This window comes from Pan troglodytes, chromosome 9, assembly GCF_028858775.2.
Source record: "Pan troglodytes isolate AG18354 chromosome 9, NHGRI_mPanTro3-v2.0_pri, whole genome shotgun sequence".
Lineage (NCBI taxonomy): Eukaryota > Metazoa > Chordata > Mammalia > Primates > Hominidae > Pan > Pan troglodytes.
Genome location: NC_072407.2, coordinates 117,536,209 through 117,554,371, shown reverse-complemented (window position 1 = coordinate 117,554,371; position 18,163 = coordinate 117,536,209). Strand labels below are relative to the sequence as shown.

At 43.0% G+C, this 18,163-nt stretch overlaps 1 long non-coding RNA gene across 1 annotated transcript in view; it reads right to left on the bottom strand.

Moving 5' to 3' along the window:
• Positions 1–396: 396 nt before the first annotated feature.
• Positions 397–18,163, bottom strand: part of LOC104001329 (uncharacterized) — a 46,999-nt gene continuing 29,232 nt past the window's right edge. The window contains exons 2-3 of the long non-coding RNA XR_673077.3: positions 10,181–10,224; positions 397–483 (exon numbers count right to left, since the gene is read on the bottom strand). This is a non-coding gene — a long non-coding RNA (uncharacterized LOC104001329). The remainder of the gene's footprint in view (positions 484–10,180; positions 10,225–18,163) is intronic.

The following is an 18,163-nucleotide window of genomic DNA, read 5'->3' as shown; positions in this document are numbered from 1 at the left end:
AGGTTATGCTGCAGTAACAAACGACCTCAAAGTCTTGCTGACTTGTAGCAATAAGAGGTATTATTCTGTAAATTATACGATATGGAATAGAACAGAAATAGGGACTCTGTTCTATGTCTCCTCTCTCCACACCTACTCTAAGAGAACAGCTGCCATCTTAAACATTACCAGTCACTGTAATAAAAGAAAAGAGAGTTTGGAAAGTTTTCATGTCAATAATAAAATGCCCTAGCACAAGTGACTTCTGCTCACTACTCCTTGTCAAACGGCCATAGAGTGGAACCCAACTCTAAGGAGGCCAAGTACAAGTCCACTGTATTAGTCCATTCTCACATTGCTATAAAGAATTACCTGAGACTGGGTAATTTATAAAGAAAAAAGGTTTAATTGGTTCACAGTTCCACAGGCTGTACAGGAAGTATGGCTGGGGAGTCCTCAGGAAACTTACATCATGGAGGAAGGCAAAGAGGAAGCCAGCACGTCCTGCACGACAGGAGGGAGAGAGAGCAAAGAGGGAGGTGCTACACACTTGCAAACAACCAGATCTCATGAGAACTCTATCACAAGACAGAACCAGGGGGATGATGCTAAACCTTTAGAAACCACCTCCATGATTCAATCACCTCCCACTAGGTCCCACCTCCAACACTGGGGATCACTACTCAACATGAGTTTTGGGTGGGGACACAGAGCCAAACCATATCACCAACAAATACTAAGAAAGTAGAAAACTGGGCTAGCCTCAGTGGCTCACACCTGTAATCCTCACAATTTGAGAGGCCAAGGTGGCTGGATCACTTGAGGTCAGGAGTTTGAGACCAGCCTTGCCAACACGGTGAAACCCTGTCTCTACCAAAAAATACAAAAAATTAGTCAGGCATGGTGACATGCATCTGTAGTCCCAGCTACTCAGGAGGGTGAGGCACAAGAATTGCTTGAACCTGGGAGGCAGAGATTGTAGTGAGCCAAGATGGTGCCACTGCGCTCCAGCCAGAGTGAGACTGTCAAAAAAGAAAGAAAGAGAGAGACAGAGAAAGAAAGAAAGAAAGAAAGAAAGAAAGAAAGAAAGAAAGAAAGAAAGAAAGAAAGAAAGAAAGAGGGAAAGGGAAAGGGAGGCGAGGGGAGGGGAAGGGAGGGGAGGGAAGGGGAAGGGAGTGGAAGGGAGGGGAAGGGAAGGGAGGGGAGGGGAAGGGGAAGAGGAAGTAGAAGGGGAAGGGGGAGAAAAGAAAGTAGAAAACTTGAAATAGGATAAATAACTTTTATGACTTCCTTCTTACATCCCCTGGGACCCGTTGTGCTGTTGCACATTTGATGGCTTTCTATGTTCTGTTTCATCTTCTGTTTGGAATGCCAATATCTCTTCCTAGTAGCACCTATTCATCTTTTTTTTTTTTTTTTTTTGATTTTTATTTTTTTAATTTTTTTATTATACTTTAAGTTTTAGGGTACATGTGCACATTGTGCAGGTTAGTTACATATGTATACATGTGCCATGCTGGTGCGCTGCACCCACTAACTCGTCATCTAGCATTAGGTATATCTCCCAATGCTATCCCTCCCCCCTCCCCCCTCCCCACCACAGTCCCCAGAGTGTGATATTCCCCTTCCTGTGTCCATGTGATCTTATTGTTCAATTCCCACCTATGAGTGAGAATATGCGGTGTTTGGTTTTTTGTTCTTGCGATAGTTTACTGAGAATGATGGTTTCCAGTTTCATCCATGTCCCTACAAAGGACATGAACTCATCATTTTTTATGGCTGCATAGTATTCCATGGTGTATATGTGCCACATTTTCTTAATCCAGTCTATCATTGTTGGACATTTGGGTTGGTTCCAAGTCTTTGCTATTGTGAATAGTGCCGCAATAAACATACGTGTGCATGTGTCTTTATAGCAGCATGATTTATAGTCATTTGGGTATATACCCAGTAATGGGATGGCTGGGTCAAATGGTATTTCTAGCTCTAGATCCCTGAGGAATCGCCACACTGACTTCCACAATGGTTGAACTAGTTTACAGTCCCACCAACAGTGTAAAAGTGTTCCTATTTCTCCACATCCTCTCAAGCACCTGTTGTTTCCTGACTTTTTACTGATTGCCATTCTAACTGGTGTGAGATGATATCTCATAGTGGTTTTGATTTGCATTTCTCTGATGGCCAGTGATGATGAGCATTTTTTCATGTGTTTTTTGGCTGCATAAATGTCTTCTTTTGAGAAGTGTCTGTTCATGTCCTTCGCCCACTTTTTGATGGTGTTGTTTGTTTTTTTCTTGTAAATTTGTTTGAGTTCACTGTAGATTCTGGATATTAGCCCTTTGTCAGATGAGTAGGTTGCGAAAATTTTCTCCCATGTTGTAGGTTGCCTGTTCACTCTGATGGTAGTTTCTTTTGCTGTGCAGAAGCTCTTTAGTTTAATTAGATCCCATTTGTCAATTTTGGCTTTTGTTGCCATTGCTTTTGGTGTTTTGGACATGAAGTCCTTGCCCACGCCTATGTCCTGAATGGTAATGCCTAGGTTTTCTTCTAGGGTTTTTATGGTTTTAGGTCTAACGTTTAAATCTTTAATCCATCTTGAATTGATTTTTGTATAAGGTGTAAGGAAGGGATCCAGTTTCAGCTTTCTACATATGGCTAGCCAGTTTTCCAAGCACCATTTATTAAATAGGGAATCCTTTCCCCATTGCTTGTTTTTCTCAGGTTTGTCAAAGATCAGATAGTTGTAGGAAGAAATGGATACATTCCTCGACACATACACTCTCCCAAGACTAAACCAGGAAGAAGTTGAATCTCTGAATAGACCAATAACAGGAGCTGAAATTGTGGCAATAATCAATAATTTACCAACCAAAAAGAGTCCAGGACCAGATGGATTCACAGCCGAATTCTACCAGAGGTACAAGGAGGAACTGCTACCATTCCTTCTGAAACTATTCCAATCAATAGAAAAAGAGGGAATCCTCCCTAACTCATTTTATGAGGCCAGCATCATTCTGATACCAAAGCCGGGCAGAGACACAACCAAAAAAGAGAATTTTAGACCAATATCCTTGATGAACATTGATGCAAAAATCCTCAATAAAATACTGGCAAACCGAATCCAGCAGCACATCAAAAAGCTTATCCACCATGATCAAGTGGGCTTCATCCCTGGGATGCAAGGCTGGTTCAATATACGCAAATCAATAAATGTAATCCAGCATATAAACAGAGCCAAAGACAAAAACCACATGATTATCTCAATAGATGCAGAAAAAGCCTTTGACAAAATCCAACAACCCTTCATGCTAAAAACTCTCAATAAATTAGGTATTGATGGGACGTATTTCAAAATAATAAGAGCTATCTATGACAAACCCACAGCCAATATCATACTGAATGGGCAAAAACTGGAAGCATTCCCTTTGAAAACTGGCACAAGACAGGGATGCCCTCTCTCACCGCTCCTATTCAACATAGTGTTGGAAGTTCTGGCCAGGGCAATCAGGCAGGAGAAGGAAATAAAGGTTATTCAATTAGGAAAAGAGGAAGTCAAATTTTCCCTGTTTGCAGATGACATGATTGTTTATCTAGAAAACCCCATCGTCTCAGCCCAAAATCTCCTTAAGCTGATAAGCAACTTCAGCAAAGTCTCAGGATACAAAATCAATGTACAAAAATCACAAGCATTCCTATACACCAACAACAGACAAACAGAGAGCCAAATCATGAGTGAACTCCCATTCACAATTGCTTCAAAGAGAATAAAATACCTAGGAATCCAACTTACAAGGGATGTGAAGGACCTCTTCAAGGAGAACTACAAACCACTGCTCAAGGAAATAAAAGAGGATACAAACAAATGGAAGAACATTCCATGCTCATGGGTAGGAAGAATCAATATCGTGAAAATGGCCATACTGCCCAAGGTAATTTACAGATTCAATGCCATCCCCATCAAGCTACCAATGACTTTCTTCACAGAATTGGAAAAAACTACTTTAAAGTTCATATGGAACCAAAAAAGAGCCCGCATCACCAAGTCAATCCTAAGCCAAAAGAACAAAGCTGGAGGCATCACACTACCTGACTTCAAACTATACTACAAGGCTACAGTAACCAAAACAGCATGGTACTGGTACCAAAACAGAGATATAGATCAATGGAACAGAACAGAGCCCTCAGAAATAGCACCTATTCATCTTCTAAAACTCATTCAAACATCTCCTTCTCTAGAAGCCACTGCAGAACCCCTTATCACAGGGCCTCACAAGTGTAAGTTTATCTGTTTGTTTCCCTACTTCATTGAGGATGCCTTGAGGGCACAAAATAAAAGCGCATGCAATGGATGAATGGATGAATGAATGAATGATGATATTCCTTGCCCAAGATAACCTGACCTGAATCCCCCACCCTACTCCACCCCGTGAATGGCCCTGACTGTCCTGGAAGGAGAAAAGCAAGCTTTGCCACACCCTTTCCCAATTTCTTCACCATTAATAGTTAACATTTAGTAAGCACTCACTAAGGGCCAGGCACAATTAAGAGTGCTAATTATATTATCTAATTTAATCTTCACAACAACATTACAAGCTTCCTGTTTTAGAGATTATGTATTAGAGACGATAGTAATCAAGTTTAGAGAGCTTCAGTGATCCGCCCAACACCACACAGATAGTAAGAGAACCATGCCTGAACTGAGGTTTATCAGAGGCTAAAATCCATACTCTTAACTGCTCAGTGTGGTGCCTCCACAGGTTACAGAAATAGGCCACTGACACATGTGACTCAGATTGTTCTACTTTCTCTAAGCACAATGCTGACAACAAAGACAGGAGAATCTCTCTGTACATAGCCCCTAAACAAATGTGTGCAAAGGTTAGAGAACTAGAATACAATAGAAACCCCATTCTATTGTAGTTCCTTTTAGCCAGCGAGCTCACAGCAAAGCCCACCATTGAAACTGGCCTGCTCTGACCATGACAAGAGAAGACTGATATGAATAGTTCATTGAATGGAGATTATTTAGCCAGAAAAAAGAAAACTGTGAGTGATTTAATAGATGTTGGTTGGTCACCAGATGTTCACTAAATCCACTGAGGATAAAAAAGACAGCACTTAAAATTCAGCTTGGGGGATTTCAATTAGGCAGCAAGAAGGCTTTCTCAACAGTAAGAAGTATTAAATATCTTTGACTAATGAGCAGTGATAGAATGCTTCTTTAAGTCTAGGGTCCTTATTCAGGGATTTATTCGTTTATGTATTTAGCTACTTACTCATTCACTCTTTCAGCAATTGTTTATTGGCCAAGCACTGTGGTAGGTACAGCCATCCCTTGGTATCTGCAGGGGATTTTTTTCCAGGACCCCTACCCCTAGATACCAAAATCCACAGATGCTCAAGTCCCTATATAAAATGGTATAGTATTTGCATATAACCTACTCACATCCTTCCATATACTTTAAATCATCTCTAGATTACTTATAATACCTAATGCAATATCCATGCTGTATAAATAGTTGCTATACTATATTTTCATTTGTACCATTTCTTATTGTTGTATTTTTATTTTTATTTTTTTTCCAAATATTTTTGATCTGTAATCAGCCAAATCCAGGAATGTAGAACCTGTGGATATGGAGGGCCGACTATACTAGAAATACAAATGTGAATGAAAACATTTCTGTTCTTCATGCTCTCTTCCTGGAATCTTTTTTTCTTGATGTAAAATTTCTTGGAAAGCTATGCAACAACTCATAACACTTTAATGCAAACAAATTTTCCCATTTCCCAGACAGGCCCTGGTTACCAGACTTGCTTTATGTTGGTTGGATGGTAGAAGCTGAAGAGAAAGGGAGGGAAATTTGGGGGGCTTAGGACTCTATTTGGTTTCCTATTGCTGCTGTATCTGATTATGGCAAACCTAGTGGCTTAAGACAACACATACTTTCCTCAGGACTGGAGGTCAGAAGTTTGAAGTCAATTTCACCTTGCTATAGTCAAGAGGTCAGTAGGACTGATTCTTCTGGAGGTCCTGAGGGGAGAATCTATTTCCTTGACATTTTCAGATTCCCATGGCAGCCTATATTGCTTGGCTTGTGGCCCTTTCCTCCATCTTCAAAGCTCATCATTCCAGTTTCTTCCTTCTGTTGTCCTATCTCCTACTATCCTTGATTCTGACTCCTCTGCTCCCCTCTTATAAAGACGGTTTTATTTATATTGGACCCATCAAGATAATAAGATAATATTCTCCCTATCTCAAGATCCCTAATTTAATCACATCTGCAAACACCCTTTTGCCAAATACCCAATGACATTCACAGGTTCTGGGGACTAAGACATGGGCATATTTGTAGAACCATTATTCAGCCTTCTACAAGGACAGAAAGCCTATTACAGCAACTTTACCTATGTGGCAATTGTGCCCAGGATTGGCCCTGACGTTCAACCTTGCTGAGGTTATTATAGACTATGGGAAAAGGCCTCACCAAAGTCACACAGATGGTTGATGCTGGCAGAGTCACTGGATTTACCCAATGATATCACCAGCCCTGTGGGGGAGTTTAGCTGTTGGCCTGACTAAAGGCAGGGGAATGGAAAAAATTATCTTTTCCTACACAGTCTAGTTCTATAATGATGGTTAATGTTTGTTTATTTATTTATTTATTATTTTTGAGACAGTCTCACTCTGTCACCTAGACTGGAGTGCAGTGGTGCCATCTTGGCTCACTGCAAACTCTGCCTCCAGGTTTCAAGCGATTATCCCACCTCAGCCCCCCAAGTAGCTGGAATTATAGGCACATTCCACCACTCCCAAGTAGCTGGAATTACAGGCACACTCCAACACACCTGGCTAATTTTTGTATTTTTGGTAGAGACGGGGTTTTGCCATGTTGCCCAGGCTAGTCTCGAACTTCTGACCTCAAGTGATCCACCCGCCTCGGCTTCCCAAAGTGCTAGGATTACAGGTGTGAGCCACCGTGCCCAGCCGATAATGTTGGTTAATGTTTATTAAGACTTTAATGTGTGCCAAGCACCATGCTAAGCACTTTGTATGTACTATCTTTCTAAATTAATTTTGTTTTTATCAGAGTAATCTATATACATGGTTTTACAAATTAAGTCGTACTAAAAGACTCATATCAACCAATAGCTCTACTCCTCCTTACCTCCTCAGTCCCACAGAGGTAACCTCTCTCAACTCTTAGCAATTTCTACTGGCAGTTACCTTTACCATTTTAAATAACATATTCATATTGCTATTTCTCAAGTTAACCATTTTAGACAGTTTCTACTAAATTCCTTTTATTGCAATTGAGAATTTTGTTCTCTAATACACTGCCACCTTCTTCCTACTATCTCTCACCTATCCTTCTGGTGTAATTATATCACATTTGGGGTTGAATCAATCATCTGCATTTATACTATGATGACTGTGTAAGTATTGCTCTCTGCTGAGCCAGGTCGTCCAAATCCACGCATATCCAAGTCCCAACGTCAGCCCTGAGCAACCTGCCTATAGGAAAAGTCGACCCTCCATGTACACAGGCTTCACATCCTGCAAATACTGTATTTTCAACCAACGTTTAGTTGGAAAAAAATACCTGTGTACAAGTAGACCATGGAGCTCAAGTCTCTGTTGTTCAGGGGTCAAATGGACTCCCCACGACCACTGCCAAATACTCCAATTGATCTATCGCCTAGCAATAATTTTTCAAACATTTATATCCATCAGATAATCTAATTGCTCCTTTTCTCCCCATGATCCTCCACAGAGTAGAATTCTATATTTTGCTCTTGAGGCTAGCAGCAGGCTGCTTCCCCAAGACTGTTTATACCATCTTCCTACACTAGATGCCTCAAGGCCCCGCAATGGATAAGTGTCAGACTGGGATTTGAACCCAGGTTTGTCTAAATCAAAATCCCTCATCCTCAACTGCCATCGTATATGGCTTTTATAAGTTAAGAATTTGAAAAAGTGGCTATAATGTTTGAGTAGGAGGTAGTGGCTACATAAAAGTAATTACTGCTGATGGTTGCATTGCATTTGAACTCTATCCTTATATACACTTTCAAAACAGACAGCAGTTCTCAAAGTGCTGGGACCTGCCTTCACACCTGGGAGAAACAACATTCAAACAGGGAATTTGCTTTTTTTAATCTTGCAGACATTTCCATATGGGTTTGTTGACACTTTGGGAATCCTTCTTTCCTATTGTAAGGCTTGGGTGGCTGTGGCTGTGAGGTTTTGTTTTGTTTCATTTTGTTTTTGTTTATTTTTTCTTTCTTCCTGATTTACTTTCTCTAGTTTTTCCTGAGGTCTGGGAAGACTCCCAGTGGGCATATAGCCTGCCAACCCCAGGGGCAATATAGCTTCTATCTGAACGTGTACCCTTCTATCCATCCACCCTCACTCCTTGCACATACATATCCACACACACATTCACACACACACTGTCTCTCTCTCTGAGCCCACAGCTCCAACCCTGCTGAAGTAAAGAGTCTAGTCAGTGTCACAAAATATGAGTCTCATCAACCTGTTTGGACTGGAATCATGAGGATGAGGGACACAAGGAGGGGGAAAGAGGAAAGGAGATATGGGTAGACTTAAAGGTGTTCCAAATATTCCTCAATGCTGTGTTGCATCTTTTCCTCTTCAATTCTCCCAACTCCTCTACAAATATAGACACATACCACAGAGAAGTTAAATTTACAATCAGATTTTACTCTCTGCCTAGGTGAAACCACGAGTCCCCCAGAGGGTATAAATCTTTTCAGGAGCAATGCTCCATTGATCCAGCAGTTCCACTAAAATGGTCCTGAACCATAGCCCTCTTTCCTACTTTCTCCCCTTCTCTTTCTTCCTTTTTCTTCTTCCTTTTTTTTTTTTTTTTTAGACAGAGTTCCACTCTTGTTGCCCAGGCTGGAGTGCAATGGCGTGATCTCGGCTCACTGCAACATCTGCCTCTCGGGTTCAAGCGATTCTTCTGCCTCAGCTTCCCCAGTAGCTGGGATTATAGGCCCCAGCCACCACGCCCAGCTAATTTTTGTATTTTTAGTAGAGATGGGGATTCACCATGTTGGCCAGGCTGGTCTCGAACTCCTGACCTCAGGTGATCCACCCTCCTCGGCCTTCCAAAGTGCTGGGATTACAGGTATGAGCCACCGCACCCCTCCATTTTTTTTTTTTTCTCACTTTCTCCCTTGTTTCTCTGGTGCTCCTTCAAAAAAAAAAAAAAAAAACCCACAACAAAACGAAACAAAAAAAAAAAACAGCCACCCTCTTGTTTATCTGTTTGTGTTCTGTGTGTGGAGCTCAGGGACCTCCCAGAATAGTTTATTATGGCTTTTCTGTTTAGCTCGACTGCAGTATAGCAGAGGTAATACAATCATGTCTCAGCTCCATATGGTCTTGGAGGCTGACAAGCAGAACAACCTCTGCTTTGTTTGTGTTTTACTTATGGTATTATGTGAGCCGCGTGGGGCTGCTGTGCTAGGTTCCTCCCGCAGGACAGAGCAGAGAAGGAGCCAGGCTCCATGTTGTCTCTCCCCACCCCCTTCCACTACCACACACACAAAACACACACACACACACACACACACACACACACTCCACAACTCGAGACATAGTGGAGATAAGGGGTGATGATCAACCCCAGAGAACATTAGGGACACACAGGAAAGGTGGTGTTGTGGGGAGGAGGAGGGTGAGAAGAGGAAAGTGAAGGAATATTTATGGAGGCATGCTACACATCTCACTATAGACACGTAATTCTCATACAACTCTTTGGAATATATATTGTTGCCCTATTTTCTCTTGGAAAAAACTGAGGTCAGTAAGCTACTAGGCCTTTTCCCCAAGTGATATACCTGGAATTGAATGCTTATTTGTTTGATCCCCAAACTCACACACAGTCTATTATAACCTTTTTGTCTACAATGTGGGGCTGGGGGGGTTGGGGAGGGGGAGTCTCACAAACTCTTCTAGGCAAAGAGCCTAGATGCTGTAGATGATGACAAAGGATAAACCATTACGCTCTCAAACTTGAAACACAATGTGGTTATGACAGTTCTCAGGGGCTTAGTGTCACCTTTATCCACACTCCAATCAGGCATAGGCCTCCCTGGCCATTGGAGCCAATGAGGTACTATATCTTAAAAGCATTTTCAAAACAGTGAGATTTCAGTAGAACATACTTACTAGGTAATGTCTTCATTGTTGCAGTTACGTTAATGAGGTTTTACCTAAAAATGCAGAGAGGAAGATTCAGTGGGGTTGAGTTAGGTACATATTGCAGCTGGAATAATGGAAGACCCAAGCCATAAGTAACTGTTGTACCTTCAAGGTGCTTAGGTGCAAAGAGTTGCAGGGAAGCATATGTTGGACAGATTCACTGACCATATAGCCTGTTTTTCTAGACAATTCCAATTCCATACATTCTCTCTAACAAAGAGAACCGATGACAAGTCCTGGATATTCCAAAATGTTGGCATCTAAACCATATGAAATAATGACAATAGCTAACGTGTGTTCCATGCTTTCTAGCTGAGTGTAATTCATACACTATCTCATCTATTCCGTGCAGATCCTCATCTATTCACCTGTGATGTCAATGCCTTTTGTAAACTGTACCTGGCACACAGAGGTGATTACTAAATATTTGTTGAGTGGATCATCACTGCTGCTTTCTAGACTAGAAAACTGACCCACAGAGGGGTTTCATAACATGTCTGGCATCACACAGCTGATGAGGGGTGGGGCAGGAAGGTGAGCCCAGGCTACCTGCCCCTGTGACTTGCCTGCTGTCACTACCCAGTCCAGGACCTCATCCTGCTGCTTCCCCAAGCCTCCCACACTGGCTTTCCCACCTGAAAGCAACCCCAAGTCTTTCATTAGATCATGAGATCCAATGTCAAATTTGAAATATAACACCATACTACATGCAAAACATGGCAGGGGATGCCGGGAGAATTAAAGAAGCACTAAGTGGTGAGACCCGGCTCCCAAGGAGAAGTAAGGGGACTCACTGGAGGACACTGAAAACAGGGCCAGGAGCGGTGGCTCACGCCTGTAATCCCAGCACTTTGGGAGGCCAAGGTGGGCGGATCACTTGAGGTCAGGAGCTCGAGACCAGCCTGTCCAAGATGGTGAAACCCCATCTCTACTAACTGTACAAAAATCAGCTGGATATGGTGGCACATGCCTGTAACCCCAGCTATTCAGGAGACGGAAGCAGGAGAATTGCTTGAACCTGGGAGGCAGAGGTTGCAGTGAGCCGAGATTGCACCACTGCACTCCAGCCTGGGTGCCAGAGTGAGACTTCATCCCCCAAAAAATAAATACATAAATACTGAAAACACCCTGTGTCCTGGGCACCACCATTTGGAGAAACCCAGTGGTGGCTCTTGATCAGTCTGGGCCTTGAGAAAGGACTGGTAGGGAATCTGTTATCAGAAGAGGGACATCTGCCCTCAGGAAATATGGTCCCAGTCAGGAACAGCTGTCTTCCTCTTCCCTCTTCCCATCTCAGGCCTGAATCACAAAGAGCAATCTTAGACTCATATTTGTGTTGAGGAACAATAATTAGTTTTAGTGGTAGTAGCTGTGGCACGCAATGTTAGCATACATGGGGCAGCTCTTACGTGCTAGGGGCTTGATCATACATTAATTCATTTATTTTCTTGACCACTTGATGAGATCAATTTTATGAAGCCCATTTTGCAAATGAGAAAACTGATATATTAGAGGTGAAAAATCAAAGTTACATAAATAGCCAGCATCCAAATAGGAATAAGTAATGTTATGGGTAGCCTTGAAGAAGAAAGGAAGTTTAAAAAAAAAAATCATATGCTTGGGGGTTTAATTGTGGGAGAAAGCAGAAAAGGAGGGTTCTGCTCTTTCCCTTGGTAACAGTAGACGGTTACGGGGTGGGTGATATGTATATGAGCATCTGTATTTTTTAGTACAAGCTAATTGAACCACCTGATTTTCCTCCACCGTCTGTCTCCCACACTCACTATCATCCTCCCCAACCACCCCCAGCAGCAGTCACTATAGCAGCCTGGAGACCAGAAATGCTCCTAAATTCACCAAAGCCAAGAAGAAATGATCTTATACTATGCACCCCTGTCAGGGTGGCCCTAAAAACCAGGATGCCTAGCCGTTCATTAATTCTACAAATACTTAATTGAATGCCTATTTTATGCCAGGTACTTTTCTAGACATCAGAACAGACGAGTGAACAGAGCAGACAAAAAAATCCCTGCCTTCATGGAGATTATGTTCTGCCAAAGAGGTTTCTAGTGCTCAAAATCGTCAGTCCATTCACCTTCCTAAGAGAAAAGTCAATCCATGGAGGAGCCCAGAGATCATGATAGAAGTCCTAAACTGAGCTTCACAGTCCTAAGCTCCTCAAAGGAGACCTGTGGTCACAGCCTTCCAGCACCTGCCCTTCCCTCATCAGCCTTTTGTTCCAACAATGAAAGACAAACAGGGGTGAGCGACTCCCCTAAGGCAAACCCCGCCCCACCTGCTCCTCAGGCCCCCCTCTCCAGACCCTGCGCTCTGAGCCCTTGCTTCTTCATTGGTTTGCATCATAAATGTGTAATGCCAGGCTAAGAAAAGCACCCAGCCCAACCCGCTCTGCCTTGCATCCATAACAACCTTATCAAAGGGTTTTTTTTTTTCCTGAGCACAGAGAACAGAGAGCCCTCCAGGTTTTGATTCATAGCAGGTGAAGGCTGGATGTGCTGAAAGCTGATTGAAATCAGCGAGGTCAACAAAATACAGCTGAGAGTGCACAATAATTGGGAGAGAAGCATCGCTTCCTTGTTTTTTTGTGATCTCCTGCACTTTCAAGCTCCCACTTCTAAAGGAAAGTCTTTGTCTTACACACTTTATTGCATTGGTGTGTGCTTTATTTTTATAAACTTGGGATTTTGCTGACCCACAATTTCCTCTCCCTTTGCCCTGTAACAATCTAGACATTTTGAAGTGGGAGGGTGGGGGTTGGAGATTGAAGAGAAGAGGCTTTAGGACCCTCTGGATTTTCCTGCCTGGAGGAACCCCCTCCCATGCATGTGTACGCAAGCACGCACACACACACACACGCACGCATACACACACACACGCACGCATACACCTGCAAGCCCTTCCATTTTGTTTCAGGAGAGGGAAGTCTGCCCTCTAGCCCTACAGTCCTTTGATGCTGATAGGAGTACTGTTTTGCTAAACAATTCTAACTAATTCAAGGGCAAGTGACTGCATTCTAACTAAAGCCTAAATTCTCACATACACATATTCTTTCTCAATGTCGTGTGTGTGTGTGTGTGTGTGTGTGTGTGTGTGTGTTTCTCTTCCTTTATGGAGGTTCTGCCTGGACTGAAAGTTATCTGAAGGTAGGGGCTTTGTTTGTCTTGTTCAGTGCTCAAGAGGACTTAGCACAGAGCACAGCGTGCGGTTGAGAATCAATAAATATTCATCGAATGAAAGAAGGCTCACTGACACTGAGTGTTACTGCTCCAAGTCTCCTGGGCCTCTACTGTCTCTTCAGGGCAAGAGGAATCTGTAGGTGAGCCTTAGCCTTCCTGAGAAAACAGAAAACCATCATGTGGCCACTGCACAGAGGCGAGACTGGGACTAACGCAGGACCTTGGAGAATACTGGTAGTGTAGCAAAGACTTAAATGGAAAAATGACATTCTCGAAACTCTCACATCAGAGAGTGTTTTTGTTAGCTGAGCTTCATATATTGGAAGGTGGTACTGGTTTGGAGTTTTTTTGTTTTTTGTTTGAGATGGAGTCTTGCTCTGTCACCCAGGCTGGAGTGCAGTGACGCGATCTTGGCTCACTGCAAGCTACGTCTCCCGGGTTCACACCATTCTCCTGCCTCAGCCTCCCGAGTAGCTGGGACTACAGGCGCCCGCCACCACACCCGGCTAATATTTTTGTTTTTTTAGTAGAGACAGGGTTTCACCGTGTTCGCCAGGATGGTCTCGATTTCCTGACCTCATGATCCACCCGTCTTGGCCTCCCAAAGTGCTGGGATTACAGGCGTGAGCCACCGTGCCAGGCCGGTTTGGAGTCTTGACTAGGCTGGCCCAGAGAATTTTATCCACTGGATTCAATCCCATAAGAAGGAACTCATTATCCTGCTTTCCAGAGTTAATGATTGTTTTTCCATCTCATTCTCTGACCGAAGAAGATTTTGTCTATTTTGAGTACCTCCCTGTGAAAACAAGGCAAAATTCCTTAATCCCTGTTATGTAGCTGAGCTAGGAAAGTCCTCACAACTACCATGTAACTGAAGAGAACAGTACCAGTAAACACCAGAAGTATATTTCTTCTTTGATTGAAATCCTTTCCTGCTGGCTTCAATGGGACCCCATGGAAGGGGAGAGGAGACTTCTTCCTCACAGTAGAATGCTCAAGTCCGCACTTGTAGATCCACAAGACAGAAATTGGATCAAGAAGTCTATACAGTCAGTAACAGTATTAGCCGGATTGGCAGCCAGTTCTGCTATCATCTCTCATGTTGGTCACTGAAACGGCCTCCTAAGGGGTCTACACCTGTCTACCCTTCAAACTGATGCCCTAGCAAGCCTCCTGAAAAACAAATATGACAGATAGTAACAAGAGTTGGCAAAGATGTAATGAAATTAGAACCTCTATACATTGCTGGTGAGAGTGTAAAATGGTACAGCTGTTTTGGAAAACAGTCCATCAATTTCTCATAAGATTGTTAAACATAGAGTTACCATATGATACAGCAATTCTAGTCCTAGGTATATACCCAAAAGAAATGAAAACCTAGGTCCACACTAAAACTTGTATATGAATGTTAATAGCAACTTTATTCACACTAGCCAGAAAGTGGAAACAAACTAAATGTTCATCAACTGATGAATGGATAAACAAAATATGGCATATCCAAAACAATGGAATATTATTTGGCAATAAAAAGGAATGAAGCACAATTAGAACATGGAGAAATAATTATGTTAAGTGAAAGAGGGCAGTCACAATAGGCCACATATTATATGCTTTCATTTACAAAAAATATCCAAAGTAGGCAAAGCTATAGAGACAGAAAGTAGATAACTGGTTATGAGAGAGGAGAAAGAAAAAAAAGCAGGCAGGCAGTTAGGGTGGGTCCTCGGTTGAATATTTTCAAACAAAAAAACAGCCTGCAGGTACAGATAAGGGAACTTGCACAGGAGGACTTGCCTAAGACATGCCCACAGCTGCACAGATAAGAAAGGCTACACAGGTGACTTGCCTGGAAATGCCCATAATAGAAAATTCCATCCCCTGACACATGCGCAGGAAGGGGAACAAAGCAATATGGAGTAACTCAAGCTAAGGGCCCACATGTGCGTTAGGAGGACGGGATGGAGCGACGAGAAATTTGCACCTTATGCAAATGAGACACTAATCCCTCATCGGTTTCCTGTAGAAGCCTTTGCATTCAACTGTGAAAACAGCAACCCCCTTCCGGGTCCCTTCTCAGCAGCAGAGAGCTTTCTTTCACTTATGAAACTTTTGCCTCAACCTCACTTTTTGTGTCCATGCTCCTTAATTCTCCTGGTCTTGAGACAAAGAACTCTGGGTGATACCTTACAACAAGAGACTGCAACATCATGGTGCACAGATGAGACTGTAACAGTTACCTAGAGCTGGAGAGAGATTGGGGGAAGAAGGGGTGGGTGTTCTTACCATTAAAGGATATGAAATTTCTTTGGGGGGTGATGAAAACATTCTAAAATTGGTTGTAGTGATGGTTGAACAATTCAGTGAGTATAGTAAAAACCATTTAATTCTACATTTTAAATAGGTGAATTGTGAATTATATGTCAATGAAACTGGTACTCCCAAAAAGAAAAAAAAAATTAAACCTGCTCATTCCCCTACCAAAGGCTTCTGCTGGTTTCTCATCACCCAAAAATAAAGCCCAAGCTCCTTGGCCCACCATGAAACTCTCCCTTGACAATTTGGCCCCACCTCGTTTTTCAGCCTCATCTTCCTCTCTTCTTGACATGTACCCCAAATGCTGAGCTTTTGAGCTTGCCCTGTTCCTGAACATACCATGCTGTGGCTGCCACAGGAGTCCAGGCCTTTGCATTGTGTTCTTCTCTCCTGCAATGCCTTTTCTTTGATCTCTATCTGACAAATGCTGATTTATTCTTCAGGATCCAAGATGAGCATCACCTGTTCTATGCAGCCTTTCCCAGCTTTCCCAGGAAGAGTTTATCTCACTCCTGGGCTGCCATGACACTCTGTTTATAGTCTATTTTTGCGCTTATCACATTTTATTTTAATTACCTCTCTGCATAGTACCTTCCCCACTAGCCTGGACCATGGGCACTTCAAGGACAGAATCTATGCCTTATTTATCCTTGTACCCATCTCTCCACCCTACTCCCACCACATGTGACTAAAGGCACAGGAGAGAAAGAGAGAGAGACATGCATGCACCCCTTAGAGTCCAGCCTATAAAAAGTAGTTAACAAATGTGAGGAAGGGAGAAGGAAAGCAAGTGAAAGAGGACAGTCTCTGGCATTGGAGAACTAGGTTTGATCTCATCCCACTCCATACTGGCTGAGCAACCTTGATTAAAACTTAACCTCAGTCAGGAGTTCTAGACCAGCCTGACCAACATGGTGAAACTTCATCTCTACTAAAAATACAAAAATTAGCCGGGCGTGGTGGCACACAACTATAGTCTGAGCTACTCAGGAGGCTGAGGCAGAAGAATCACTGGAACCCAAGAGGTGGAGGTTGCAGTGAGCCAAGATGGCGCCACTCATTGCACTCTAGCCTGGGCGACAGAGTGAAACTCCGTCAAAACAAAAACAAAAACAAAAACAAAAACACTTAACATTAGTTTTCTCTAGTACAAAAGATGGTTAGCTGGGCCATTTGTGTTAAACTCATTAAGCCCTACAACGACGCTTTGAAGGAGGTATTACTATGTATATTTCACAAGTAAGGAGCTCAAGGCCACACTCCTAGCACCCTAAGTGATCTAGATGTTCCAAGTTCGTTCGAGAGGTTTGTTTCTCTGACCCCAAGGCCTGAGCTTTCAACCTCAACAATTTGTATGTCATAAGCTGATCGTTGCTACCTATTATTTAACTTTCTTCCAACTATCAGAGGACCCTGGAGTCAAACAGCACCAGGTCCCACTCTCCGTTGACGTGAACTGTATTCAGTTCAAAGCGCTCTGCCTCTCAAACTCAGTTCACTACCCTGGGGATTTCCAGAATGTTACCATGAGGCAAATGCACGCCTGAAACTTCCATTCACTGCTCTCCACCCAGCCAGAGCTCACTCATTTTTTAGCACCCAACTCAAATTCAATGTCCTTTAAGACATCTTCTTAACTCTTTTTTGTATTCTTTGAGGTCTTACATTCTGAACCACTTATTTTAACCACACATCTCTAAATTTCACTTTCCGTTCACAGACAAAATTGTCCATTCATACCCCTACTCTCGTCTCCTTCCTGCCCAGTCATTTGGTGACACCCTGCGATACGCACTCCATCCTCACCACTCCGTTAGAGCTACATTCTCCCCGTTACCTAGAAACCTACCTCTGTGCCGGATTAAATGCATTTTTCAGAGCTCTTCTCCCTCATCCCCTGCAGCATTTGACAGCATTCTCTCCTCCCTCCGCCTCCTCCTGGACACAGTGGACTGCCTTCTTCACTGGCCTTCCCTCTCCCCACTCCCTCACTCCTTTTTCTCACTGGGCCTGCCTGAGGCTCAGGTGGGTCCCCCCTTGCTTCTCCAGCCTTCCCATCTTCTTCCTCGAAGTGTGACATCTCTCATATCTCAAGCAATAGCCCTGACTTCTTCCCTTAGCTCCAGTTGAGTGTCTCCAACTGCCTTCTGGGCTTTTCTACTTGGATGCCTCACTGTCACTCAACATTTAATTTGTCTAAATCCTGGAAGTGCTATTAATACTTATGTACAAAATGAGCTGTAGATACCAATATCGTGATGAACTATAAAATGCCTCTCCCATTGTTCCGCACCCCCACCCCAACGTGGTCTCTCTCAGAATGGCACATGAATTTGTTTATCCCACCAAATGAGTCATCGAGAGCTCTGAGATGAAAATGTACACATACACACACACTGCCTGAGATATTTGGGCCTGGATTTGTCACCAGGACCCTCGC